Raw genomic sequence first — 13,986 nt, forward strand, 5'->3', positions numbered from 1 at the left:
CAATCCAACAGCACCTAGGCATGTAGTGTAAACACTCACAGATCTAACAAGACCATTCTCAGAGAGCAACATTGCGTAATACTACCATAAATGGATGTTTTGTCCGCGAATTTTGGCGTGTGGGAACCGAGTGGGAACCGAACACAAAGGGTCAGGGCACCGAACACAAAGCGTAGGGGAACCGTCACAGTGTCACCGGTGTGTAATTAGCCTTTCCCATTGGGGTATGTGGAACTTGGCATTATCCTACATACGTGAGAGAGACACCCGTGAGATAATAATCGTTCAAATCACACGTGTGTATATCATGTAAATGAGGTCATGTCAAGCAAATCTGGCAGAAAATACGGAATACATCCTGTGGAAAATACGGAATATCCCAAATTTTGTCTTGAATGGAGTGCCTGTCCAAGTAGTTTGGGACTATGTGTACTTAGGTGTACTATTTAACTATAATAACAAATTTCATAATGCCATGAAACGTCAATGTTTGATTGGTAACCGTGCAATGTTCTCGTTAATTCAGTCGAAGATGTAGAAAACTAAATTTGCCAATTGATGTGCAATTGGGTCTTTTTGAGAAGTGTATACATCCAATTTTGCTGTATGGTTGTGAGGTGTGGGGATATGATTCATTAGACATATTATCAAGGTTTCAATTGCGATTTTTAAAAATGCTTCTTGATGTATATAAAACTACACCCACCTGTATGGTTTACGGAGAGCTTGGTCGTTATCCAATTAGAATTGAGGTACAATGTCAGTTACTGGTTTATTGGTATAAACTGATGAAAGAAATGAACGATGGTGCGAATAAGATGTCTTGTTTAATGTTAAAACTACATTTGAAGTTGTACCATGTACAAAACGTTAAATTGCCCTGGTTGTCGCATGTCAATACTATGTTAAATAAGTTGGGTCTATCATATTTATGGACAACTCAGAGTCTTGCCGTCTCAGGTTTTAAAAACGTTGTAAAACAAAGGCTAAGAGATCAATTCGTGCAGGAATGGAACACTGACGTGAATGCCAACAGCCTGTGTTTTAATTACAGAATATATAAAAAGGATTTTTGTCTGGAAAGGTATTTGCTTTGGTTGCCTCGGAAATTCCAAGTTAAATTAGCAAAATTTAGAACAAGCAATCATAAGTTGCCAATACATCAGCACAGATTTTTTAATGCTCCTAGAAATGAAAGATTGTGTGATATGTGCGATAAAAATGAATTAGGTGTATACATTTGTTCATTTGTACCGACGAAAGTAAAGTGTCTGAAAGAAGAAAATTAATTAGTCCTTATTACCGATCTCACCCCAATTGTTTAAAATATGAACAGTTAATGAATTGTAAATCTAAGATAAAACTAATGAAGCTAGCAAGATTTGTAGCCCACGTTATGATTTTAGCATGTTAGCGTTACATCTAGTTTCTTTATTGGTATGTATATGTATGTAATACATGCTTAGGTTTTGTTTTGTGTTTTTACTAAAGATGCATGGCATGATGGTATTGCCAATTTATTTCGGCTGTATATTATCGTTGTCCGCTTCATGTATACATATTATCTGTCTGATCTCTTACCTGATTTTGTTAAACCTATTTTTCTTTTATTTTTGATTGTATGTGTTCTGCGCGAACTTAGAATCCGGTTTCATTCTAGAATGGACCGGGTCCAGGTTGGAATTCTAACCCTGCGCAAGTACAGGGGTGCCATTCTAGAATGAAACCCTTGTTGCTGGTCCATTCTAGAATCGGCCGTGCGCAAGGTTGGAATTTGGGTCCAAGTTGGAATAGTCATCAGTTTCAGTCAGACTATCACACAGCCAAAGCCACAAATGTGGATTTTCTGTTTGTTTTTGTTTTTTGTGTGTTTGGTTGGGTTTTTTTTCGGGTTTTTTACACTTTACTCAAAGACATCGTGAATTGGGATTGTGATGTTCTGAAAGTGATTACGATTTTGAGAGACACTCAGCACTGATCGCTACGAACGGAAATTTCCGGACTGACAGTGTTTTGCCGATCTCGCTTGTAACTTTTAATCTTATTCATATACATGAAGTTGGTCTTCTGAATTGTGAAGATATAATGTCAACTTTTTTTTAAACCTGTGACAACAGCTCTATAACTCACTCTGTGATTCTGTTGGTCTGTCTGTCGGTTAGTCGGTCTGACCGTCTGTCTGTCTGTCTGTCAAAAAAATTGTCAAAAAACCGGACATTTCCGAGAGGGAGACAGCGCTGACATTGCAAGCGGCCGCAACCGGCTCTCATCACAAAAACAACTGCCCTGCAAACATTACCGCCCTGGTAGTCCCCCTTGCTATGGTCTGCCTTTGTTTATTGCGTACTCAGGAGTGTCAACTTTCTTGACATGACATGACATCGCAAGATCGCCAAAGGATTTTTTTCAGGGGTAGACAAATCAGCCCCATTTTTATCAAAGGGAAGGTGCAGGTGGAGATAATTCAAGGGAAGACAACTCTGTCTTACCTACAAACATTACGGCCTCCTTTATTCAAGGGTTTCATTCTAGAATGGCACCCCTGTACTTGCGCAGGGTTAGAATTCCAACCTGGACCCGGTCCATTCTAGAATGAAACCGGATTCTAAGTTCGCGCAGAACATATGTACGGAAGTGTATATTGCCAATTTATTTTGGTTGTATAGTATTGTTGTATTTGTCCGCTCAAGCTGTATACATATATTAACTGTCTAATTTGTTACCTAAAGTTATATCTTTGTTTCAAAGCCCTCAGGGCCCAAAACAATAAAATACTTGACTTGACTTGACTTGACTTGGTATTGAACGGAATATTTCAAATTGAGAGGATGCAACATACTGTAAAGAACAATTGGAAATTGCTTTAAAACAGCAACGTACATTAAAAGTTTAAGGAATACCTCATTACGAAGTATATGAAATGTTCTATCTTGATTTTGCATTTACATCTTTCACAATGCTCAGTTACAGAGCAGTCGAAAAAAAAAGCTCAGAGCCGGAACATTTTCAACATGTGCTCAGAGCTAGAACATTTTGCCGATCAAACACCTCAGAGCTGGAACATTTTGGTTTTGCCGCATAACATGCAGATTTCACCACTTTGAATGCATCCACTGTTAGGAAGTGTTAAATATATACATATATATGCTATTCTATCAGCACGAGTACATATTTCATCTTTACGGGCCTTATTTTGTCCGTTTTGCGAATCGCGTCAGAGCTGGAACAAGCCTAAGCTCCACCCATTTCGCTATTGCTCAGAGCTGCCACATCGATTAAACGAGTTAATTAATTTTGAGAGAAATCTAGGAGCAATCTGAAATTTTTGTTGACGCCAAAACATTGCTTTTGCATTGCTTCAGCTCCCCATTAGGGTGTGGATGGTCTGTTTTGGTCTGTATCGAGCATAACCACGAAAATGCACAAAAATCTCCACTTTTTGACATAAGTGATCAATTATTGCGATATCTAGTCATTGTAGCATCAAGTTGTTCAAAAATGTAGAGAATAAAACACAACAACAGGGAGAAAAAAACACACGAAAAAATGTTTAATTATCGACCACATTTGGACAGCAACTGAATGAACTCTTCTGTAATTGCAACATGTAACTCACGTAAAAGCATTTTTCTATTTCTTTACCAGGGAATAAAGAATGTTTCCCAATCAGATCATAGTATTTCTGCCATAAAAAAGTGTAACCATCCCTCCTCCACACACACGGAATAGAGTCAAGTTAAGAATCACGGCATCTTAGCACACAAGGTCAGATCGTGCATTTCCTGGCATGACGCGACAGCTGTGCTCTAAACTTGAACTGTGCCGAACATTTGGCACAAGAATACCCCAGATTAAAGTGCACGCGCTTTTCATGATCATGCAGGCTTTTTCTGCTGCTGTAGGTCTTGGAACAATGTTCACAAGCGGTCCGAGCATCTATAGCTGTGCACCTGTGCCTCTTGGGGTTGACATTACGCTTGTCAGCAAATTTCTTGTTGCACTGAAAACAAGAGTATGGCTTGGTGTTTAGGTGGACAGAGTTTGTATGTGAGTGCAAATTACTCGCTTCTCTGAAGCGCTTGTGGCAGATTTGGCACTCAACACAACAATTGTCTTCATGGTGCAGTCTTGTATGTCTTGTTAAAGCTCTGGTGTTACCGTAGCTCTTTCCACAATGCGGACAAAGATGGCCAGTACGTTCCGGCTGTGACCGCTTAGGGGTTGACGTCAGTGGCAGACCAGCACTTGTGCTTGAGGCAACCTCTACTTCACTGCTGATATTCAGAAAGCTATCCAGGGTAGCAGCTGACAGCTCCATCTGTAGAGAAAATCCCTCAAAACGCGTTAAAATTGGCTACAAGAAATGCGAATCTCATCTAAGAAGTGATATGATGTCCCAGCTCGGAACACATGGGTGTCCAGCGCGGAACGAAACTCGACTGACATGGGTTTTGGTTTTACTTCTCTTGCCTCAACGCCTTAAAGCAGGTTCAGGAAAATGCATCAGCATAGCAGCAAGAAACTATAGAACAAACTTATGATACAGAAAAGCCATAACATGATACCGTTGCTTATCATTTCTTCATTTTGATCAGTTTGTGAGCCCAAAAAGCGACATCCCGCAAGTATTTCAAGCCGATGCGGGTCACATACTAAACCTAGTCAGATAAAAAAAAAACCACTAATAGAGAGACTTCTTCTTCTTCTTCTTCTTCTGCGTTCGTGGGCTGAAACTCCCACGTACACTCGTGTGTGGTTTTTTTTTTGCACGAGTGGAATTTTACGTGTATGACCGTTTTTTACCCCGCCATTTAGGCAGCATACGCCGATTTCGGGGGAAGCATGCTGGTTATTTTCGTGTTTCTATAACCCACTAAACTCTGACATGGATTCAATCACATATTCTTACCTCAACTCACATAAATGGCATTAACTTCAGTTCATTGCTAAGATATTGAAGTAGTACTCGACCCTGGTAAGGGGGGAAGTAACTCCCTAAGAAAAACAATCCGTAGTCAAGGACGGGAGTCACCTCCCCTACCGGTAACCCGCACATGCGCGGTCCTGCTACCGGCCTTCATTCCACCCACTTCAACACTACTGCACAGACGTGTTGTTGTACTCCGGCATATTTTTTTTGCCTTGGCCTTTGTGGAAGGCCATTTGACCCTGGTTTTCGCGTTGCTATCTTTAGGTAAGATCGTTTCAATCTCTTCGCTGCTTTCGTTCGAGTTTTTTTTTCGTTCGTTTGAGTATTTTCGCTGTTGTAATTCATCTCCACGTGCGCGTGTTCGATATTGCAAATGGCGGACAAAAACTCAAAAAGCAAGGGCAAACTTGTTTCCCTACTCTCTTCACCGGGAAAAGAGAAGGATAAAGACAAGCCCAAGTCTAAATCAAAGGCGCGTGCCTCTGTGTCTTCTTCACAGCCTACTTCTTTAATTCTGGTCACTGACCCGGCGACTAAGAAGACAGAACGGGTGTCGCTCAACTCTACGTCACCGTCACCGGTTTTCCCTACGCGGGAACGTTCTACTTCTCCTCTCTCGCGCTCGCAGACGCCACGGTCTAGCGAGTCCGTGTCGCGGGAAGAAATTCTGGCTATGTTTGCAACTCTGAAACATGACCTAGTTGCCTTGCATTCGGCAGAAAGGCTTGTCGCTCCCCTCCCGCCTGGCGTGGGGGGGGTGGCTTCTCTTTCTAGGCTGCGGCCGTCCGCGACGATCACGTCGGCTGATCTCGGGCCGGATTTTTCTGGTTCGGTCGCGGATTCCCCTGCCTTTTCAGGGGGGTTCGCGTCCTTAGCGCCGCCCGGTTCCAGCGCTTCGGCGTTGGGCGGCGTTTGTGGGAGTCCCCATCTTTTTGGGGGCTCACACTTGCCTGCGGGCCCGGGTTACGCTCTTGCGTCGCCGGGTTCGCAGACGGCTCCTCCCCGGCAGTACACCGTCCATCACGTGGCGGGTGCGCTAGGGAGCGGCGTAGCGCGCCAGCCTGCCCCCCCTGGGATCAGTTTCGGCTGTCCCGGCCTCTGGGGGGCAGGCAGCAGCGTCTTGTTTGCCCAGCTCTGGCCTACAAGATTCTGTCGGCGGTCATCGACCTGTAGCTCTTGGTTCGGCTGCCGCCGTTCCTGGTTGGAGTTCGCAGGGGGTAGGCTCCTCTGGTTGCCCCTCGGGGCTTCCGGTCGGGCCTGCCCGCGGATTGTCGTCCTCGACTTCCGGTTGTGCTGTGGCAGGCACTTCCGGTGGAGGACAGCGGGCTAGTGGTTCCGGTGGCAGTGTCCCTGCTATCCCGTCCCTGGTTACGCATCGACTTCCGGCCCCGACTTCCGGTTCCGCCGCGGCGGTTCCGGTTGTCGGCGGTGCTGTTGGTGGACAGTTTGCGGCGCTTCCGTCTATTGTTCAACCGACTCTAGCCACTTCCGCTTCCGTGGACGGGTGGGTTTCCGGTTTGCCGGACCCTCCTTCTGATGGAGATCAGGAAGGTTTTGGAGAGGAACAGGAAGGGGATGAGGATTGCTCTGAATCTGCTACCCCCTTACGGATTCCCAATAAACTGGGCCCTACTCTGGAGTTGGCTGCGGAGATAACCTCACGGTATTTCCCTGAGGGTGTCTCCGCCGATTCTACTGTGGTCGCACCCCCTCCTTCTGCTTTGGCAGATTTTGCGGGCGCGGGGGACACGAAGGCGAAGTTCCGGTTCATGGAATCTCCTTCCGTCCCTTTTGTGATGGCTCAGGTGTTGGCGGACGCTAACACACCCTACCCTCTCCTGGCTGCTCATGGGGAAGCCCCCCCGTCTGCTCAGCCTTGGTTAGCCTCGGCTCAGGCAGGCGGCGGCCTCCCAGCTAATTCAAGAAGATCGCGGCTGCCTAGCAGGCCACATTCTCTTCTCTCCTCGTTTTCACTGCCCACAGCTCCACTTCCGGTGACTCCGGAACTGGCTCGCTTACGGCAGGACGGTTATAGCCGAGATAGGACTGCCGTGTGTACGGAACAGAGTCTACTCGGGCTGGAGGAGAGCGGGCGTTCTTCCCTCGAACTGACCTCTTTAGCGGAAACGCTCATCCGGTCTCTCACGAGAGCCATCGCTTCGTCCATCGAACCTTTTAGGTTCCGTGACGATGCCATTGAGGCTGATGCTGCCATGCTCTTGGCGGCCCTCGCGAAGGTCACTGACAGTCAGATGACTCTTGCTGCTCGGCTCTACTCTCAGGTTGTGTTTTGGAGGCGCGAGGCTTTTCTTAACGGCTCACGCCTGACGGATAAGGCCACCATAGACTCTTTGAGAGTCTCTCCCTTCTCAGAGGGTGCGTTGCTGGGATCACGCTCTTTGGATGCCCTCCGGCAGCAAACGGAGGAGGCTCGTGACCATCATGTGGTGCAACTGACGGAACTCGCTCTTAAGCAGCACGGTAACAAACCACGGAGTTCTGCACCAGCTGCAGGCAAGTCCTCGGGGCAGAAGTCGTCTCAGGCAGGTAGGGGTGGTTCACGTTCCCGCCCTTACCAGCGTAAACCTTCCTTTGGGAAGCGGGGGTCTGGGCGCAAGCCCAACCCCCAATGAGACCCCCCCGATCCAGTCACCCCCCCAGCCTCTACCCTTTCGGTAGCAGGCGGCCTCTCCCGGGCCCTTCCAGTGTGGCTGTCTCGGACAAGCAGCCTATGGATCATGGGGGTGATTCGATCGGGGTTCCGCCTCCCTTGGCAGGAAGGCAAGGCCCCTTTGTCCAGAGCGCCGGCCAATTTCCGGTTTCCGGCCAGCCTCGACGCTCGGGAGGCAATTCAGGCGGAAATCCTTCTCTTGCTGCAGAAGCAGGCTATAGAGGAGGTTCTCGACCACTCCTCCTTGGGTTTTTACGGAAGAATCTTCGTTGTTCCCAAGGCTTCCGGGGGGTGGCGGCCAGTCTTAGACCTCTCTCCACTGAACCGCTTTTTGCGCAAAATTCGGTTCACTATGGAAACGCCGGCGACCGTCAGGGAGGCGCTTCGCCCGGGCGACTGGGTGACGTCCGTCGACCTGACGGACGCCTACTTCCACATCCTCATGCACGAGGCGGACCGGAAGTGGTTGCGTTTTCTGTGGGGGGACCGAATCTTCCAGTTTCGAGCCCTTCCCTTCGGGCTGTCACTTGCTCCCTGGGTATTCACCATGGTGGTGCGCCAACTTTGTGCCCTCGTTCGGCAGCACGGGGTTCGGCTCAGGGCATACTTAGACGACTGGCTGATCCTTCATCAGCGGGAAGCGCTCTGCCTTCAGCATACCCAGTTTGTCCTTGCCCAGGCTCAGGATCTCGGCTTCCGAGTCAACCATACCAAGTCCGAGCTGACTCCGTCGCAGACCTTTACTTACCTGGGCATGGCGTTCGATTCACGGGAGTGGACAGTCCGTCCCACTCAACGCCGGGTGGACAAATTGCAGGCTCTTCTGTCTTCCCTGTTAGGGCTTCTGTCAGCTCCAGCCCGGACGCTTGCGTCTGTACAGGGCCAGATGGAGTCCATGTCGTCCCTTATTCCGCTAGGCAGATCCCACAAGCGCCCGTTTCAGGCGGCGCTCAGTTCAGTCTGGAATCCGACTTCACAAGGCTGGGACGTTTCAGTCCCGCTCGGGGTCTGGTTTCAGCAGACCACGCTTCAGTGGATGAACACCCCTTGGCTTCTGCAGGGAGTGCCCATAGCGCTTCCTCCTCCCTCCACGCATCTCTTTTCGGACGCGTCCCAGAAGGGTTGGGGGGCTCACGTGGACACACACACGACGTCCGGTCGGTGGTCACAAGAGCAGCGGCTTTGGCACATCAATCGCCTCGAGCTCGAGGCAGTCTTTCTGGGGCTTCAGCATTTTCTCTCCGCCCTTCAGGGCACCCATGTGTTGATTCATACCGACAACACGACAGTTGCTGCCTACCTCAACAAACAGGGCGGTTCCCGGTCTCAACTGTTGTCCAGCCGAGCATGCGAGATCCTTTCTTGGTGCGCTCGCCATCAGATTCTGGTCTCGGCTCGCTACCTACCCGGCTGCCTGAACGTCCTGGCCGACGCACTCAGCCGGTCCTCTCAGATCCTCCACACAGAGTGGACCATCGCACATCAGGCGCTCCTCCGCCTTTGGGCTCAGGTAGAGCGACCGATGGTCGACCTCTTTGCCACGAGGTTTTCGCGTCGCCTTCCGATCTTTGTCTCCCCGTTTCCGGACCCGGAAGCGTGGAAGATCGACGCGATGACGATCAGCTGGACAGGTCTAGTGGCTTACGCCTTCCCTCCCACTCCACTCATCGGAAGGGTCCTGCGGAAAGCCGACTTAGAGCGGCCTCGTCTTCTTCTCGTGGCACCGCGCTGGCCCAGTCAGCATTGGTTCCCGGACCTCCTGCGGCTCGCCAGCGGCCCGCCAATTCCGCTCAGCCTCCGGCGAGGGGAGCTTCTACAGCCCAGGACGGGCATTCTTCACGATCGTCCCGAGTTCCTGGATCTTCACGCCTGGCGACTGTTCGGCGATCACTGAAGCGCTCAGGCGCCTCAGATCTTACTTTGGACTTAGTCCAGAAGGCTCACAGGCGTTCCACCTCCTCTGTTTATTCATCGCACTGGCTAGCTTGGACTCGATGGTGTGCAGCTAACAATGTTGTCCCGGTCGCCCCGCGGTCAATGCAGGTCGCAAACCACTTGGCATGGCTCTCCGCTCAGGGACGCGCCGCGTCCACTTTGCGCGTTCGCCGCTCAGCCATCTCGGTTACTCTCAAGCAGCTTGGTCGCTCCATCTCCCTCGGGGGAGTCATCGCGAGTGTGCTAAAGGGCGCGGCCCTCAGTTCTGCAACGGAGAGAACTTCTGTTCCGGCTTGGGACGTTCTGCTAGTACTCGAATTTCTCCGTTCTAGTGCTTTTGAACCTTTACAAGACGCTAGTCTTTCTGACCTTACGCGCAAAACTCTCATGCTCATACTGCTCGCTTCTGCGCGAAGGGGCAGCGAGATCCACGGCCTCTCAGGCTTAGACCGTGATATCACTTTTGAAAGAGACGGCTCGGTTGCACTGCGTTTCCGTCCCGATTTTCTCGCCAAAAATCAAAAACCTGACCAACTTTCACCGATCATTTCCATTCGGCCTCTTCGGGACATTTTAGCCCCCGGCGATCCGGATCTTTCTAACTGTCCGGTACGCGCGCTTAAGGCTTACTTGTTGCGTACCGCTCCGATTCGAGCATCAGCTCAGAAGTTGCTGTTTATTTCGATTAATACAGCCCGAAATAAAGACATTGCAAAAACCACGCTTACCAGATGGTCTTCCACACTTATAAGGCATGCCTATCAGTGGTGGCAGACACAAGGGGGGGGGCAGTCAGCCCTTCCTCTTCGATCACCTCGGACTCACGAGGCTCGAGCGTGGGCAACTTCCTTAGCTGTCCTCAAGTCTGGTAGGATGTCAGACGTCCTCAAAGCTGCATACTGGACGTCTCAAGATGTCTTCCTCAGCTACTACCTCCGGGACATTGCCAGCACTCACCCGGACGGTACCAACTGCCTCCCAGCCATGGTTGCCGCAGGCCAGATACTTCCAAGAGTTTAATGTGAGTATCCCACCGCCTTTATGTGCAATCTGCCATTTATGTGAGTTGAGGTAAGAATATGTGATTGAATCGAAAATTTCAAAACTAAATTTTCATTTAATTAATATACTTACTCAACTCACATCGTTTATACCCTCCCATCCATCCCCGCTAACATTATATGTGTTACAGGTGTGTGTTTCCGTGGGGGAATGAAGGCCGGTAGCAGGACCGCGCATGTGCGGGTTACCGGTAGGGGAGGTGACTCCCGTCCTTGACTACGGATTGTTTTTCTTAGGGAGTTACTTCCCCCCTTACCAGGGTCGAGTACTACTTCAATATCTTAGCAATGAACTGAAGTTAATGCCATTTATGTGAGTTGAGTAAGTATATTAATTAAATGAAAATTTAGTTTTGAAATTTTCGATTACAGGATCTTTTTCGTGCGCACTTGGTCTTGTGCTTGCGTGTACACACGGGGGTGTTCGGACACCGAGGAGAGTCTGCACACAAAGTTGACTCTGAGAAATAAATCTCTCGCCGAACGTGGGGACGAACTCACGCTGACAGCGGCCAACTGGATACAAATCCAGCGCGCTACCGACAGAGCTACATCCCCGCCCCATAGAGAGACAAATCACTTAGGTTAGTGCAAAAACCATCCGTTTTTGGATGTGAGTTTTCTGGAAGACATAGTTTGTACTTTAGTGCAGACACTTACGTTTGTGTGACACCAAGCCCGGCTGAAAACGGAGGAACAACGAGCCCCGCTAAAATAAGGCAGAACACAGTCCCCGGTGTGAATCTTGACTAAATGTTTTGGTGGTGTGTGTGTGTGTATGTAGAGCAATTCAAAGAAAACTTGACTACACGACCGATTTTGATGGTATTTCACATGAGAGTTCCTGGGTATGATATCCCCAGGCGATTATTTCATTTTTTACATTTAGTCAAGTTTTGACTAAATGTTTTTTAACATAGAGGGGGAATCGAGACGAGGGTCGTGGTGTATGTGTGTGTGTCTGTGTGTGTGTGTAGAGCGATTCAGACTAAACTACTGGACCGATCTTTATGAAATTTGACATGAGAGTTTCTGGGAATGATATCCCCGGACGTTTTTTTTCTTCATTTTTCGATAAAAAACCTTTGATGACGTCATATCTGGCTTTTTGTAAAAGTTGAGGCTGAATGTCTTTGATGACGTCATATCCGGCTTTTTGTGAAAGTTGAGGCCGCTCTGTCACGCCCTCATTTTTTGATCAAATGGATTGAAATTTTGGTCAAGCAATTTTTGACAAAGGCCGGACTTTGGTATTGCATTTCAGCTTGGAGGCGTAAAAATTAATCAATGAGTTTGGTCATTAAAAATCCGAAAATTGTAATAAAAATTATGTTTTTATAAAACGATCCAAAAATAACTTCAACTTATTATTCGTCCTTTTCTGATTAAAAAAACATATAAATATGTTTCATTTGGATTAAAAATAAGCTCTGGAATGTAGAAAATATGAAAATTAGGATTAAAATCAAATTTTCGAAATCGAGTTAAAACCAAGTTCATCTTATTCCTTGTCGGATCCCGATTCCAAAAACATATAGATATGTTATGTTTGGATTACAAACAAGCTCAGAAACGTAAAAAGAATAGAGATACAGAAAAGCGTGCTATCCTTCTCAGCGCAACCACTACCGAGCTATACTGACTTGTCAATTCCTCTGCCTTTTTCACGAGCGGGGTACTGACAATGCCATACGGTCTCTGTGAAAATGCAGTGCGTTCAGTTTCATTCTGTGAGTTCGACAGCTTGACTAAATCGTAGTAATTTCGCCTCACTGTCGACTTGTTGTTTCTTGCTGACAACTAGCTCGTTTTCTTGCGAAGAAGTTTCATTTTGTGTTAGTCCTTCTCTCTGTAGTTAACCGTTTGGCCTGTTTAGAGCGAATAAGCTACGATAGACATTCAGCAAAAATTAAGATAAATTCACAAATGGTCCATATTAGGAGGCCTCCACGAATCACCGTAAACAGCCCCCTATACTTCAAAATAACTTGATACATGTACAACTTTGCCGTGTGCAAGTCAGAGTAATTCAATTATTCTTTAGAAGTTTATTTGTTTCGGTTTGATGAGAACATCATTTGAAGCACAACAGGAAAGTAAAGAAACTTATCAAAAACAGAGAGAAAATAACTGAAATTATCAACTTCCACGAAAAGAAGACTATTTGTTATATTGCTATTTCATATGTAACGTGGATTTCCATTGGTCAAAACTGAGCTCATTGTAAAAGTGATATCGACGACATTTCCGTCGATATCAGACGACCTCTTTGCATATCCCTCCCTCTGATTATTATTTCTTTTTGTTCACTCTTTTCTTGTACTTTTCAGTATTTCAAAATGTCTTTTCTTTCAAAAAGTCTTTAGTCACTTGCTCAACTAAATTCTGGGATCATTACATTTTCATATATATTTGTTTGTTTTTAAATTTGGGTGTTTTTGTTTTTGAACACATACTTTTGTAATTTCTTTACAGTAAATACAAAATGTCCAGAGGTTATGTTTAACAAGCTTCTTAATAAATTAATGAACCCAGCCTTCAGCTTTTCTTTTCTTTTCTGTGTTGAAGGTACTTCATATTCGGGGACACAGACATACTTTCAGATTTTGCTATTGTTTTTTGTTTGCAGTAGCAACTAAAAACTGTTGATCAGTGCAACACAGTAAATGATGGGAGGGAACTCCAGGAGTAACGTCGCGGGTTTTCCTGGTGGAGTTATCTTCTCCTGCCTGGTCGTTTTTGTCACGCGTTGGTGGCGTCTCGAATTTTGTGTGTGTCGGGGTCTTGAACAGAACTGTCCGCCTATAAAAAAAAAATGTGTGTGTGTGTCTGTGATCTCTCCTGCTTATCAAAACCCTAGATCCTTCGGTGTTTGTGCACACACACATCCTGCCGTAACTACATGTATGAGCATCTACAGGCCGGAAACTTCAGAGTTCAGGGTATTACTCAATTTGGTAGTTCACATGAGAATGTGCAAATGCGTTTGTTTAACTTTATACATGTACGTGTATGAATGTGTACATTGTATATCTTTACCTGCGTGTGTGGTGGTGCAGACTGCTTTGCAATAATGGTCTTTGTGGACTACGGCTACCAACCGGAAGAAGAAGCATGTGTTTGCTCAAAGGAACATACTTGGTCTAGTTTCTGGCAATTGCTTTGTTTCACACAGACTAAAGTCTATAGATTAGATACCTGTCACTTGTTCTTTCTGCCATACTCCGAGACATCCGTCAACCAACCCGTTCACTACATGCACGCACAGACATAGCAAAGGAACGCACGCCAGTACTTTTGTCCCTGTTGAATGTTGTACACACCTTTAAGCACACACACACACACACGCCAGCAGGCAAACGCTCACACGGCTTATTTTCTCCTCACCA

Source organism: Littorina saxatilis, linkage group LG17 (genome assembly GCF_037325665.1).
Source record: "Littorina saxatilis isolate snail1 linkage group LG17, US_GU_Lsax_2.0, whole genome shotgun sequence".
In the NCBI taxonomy this organism is placed as follows: Eukaryota; Metazoa; Mollusca; class Gastropoda; order Littorinimorpha; family Littorinidae; genus Littorina; species Littorina saxatilis.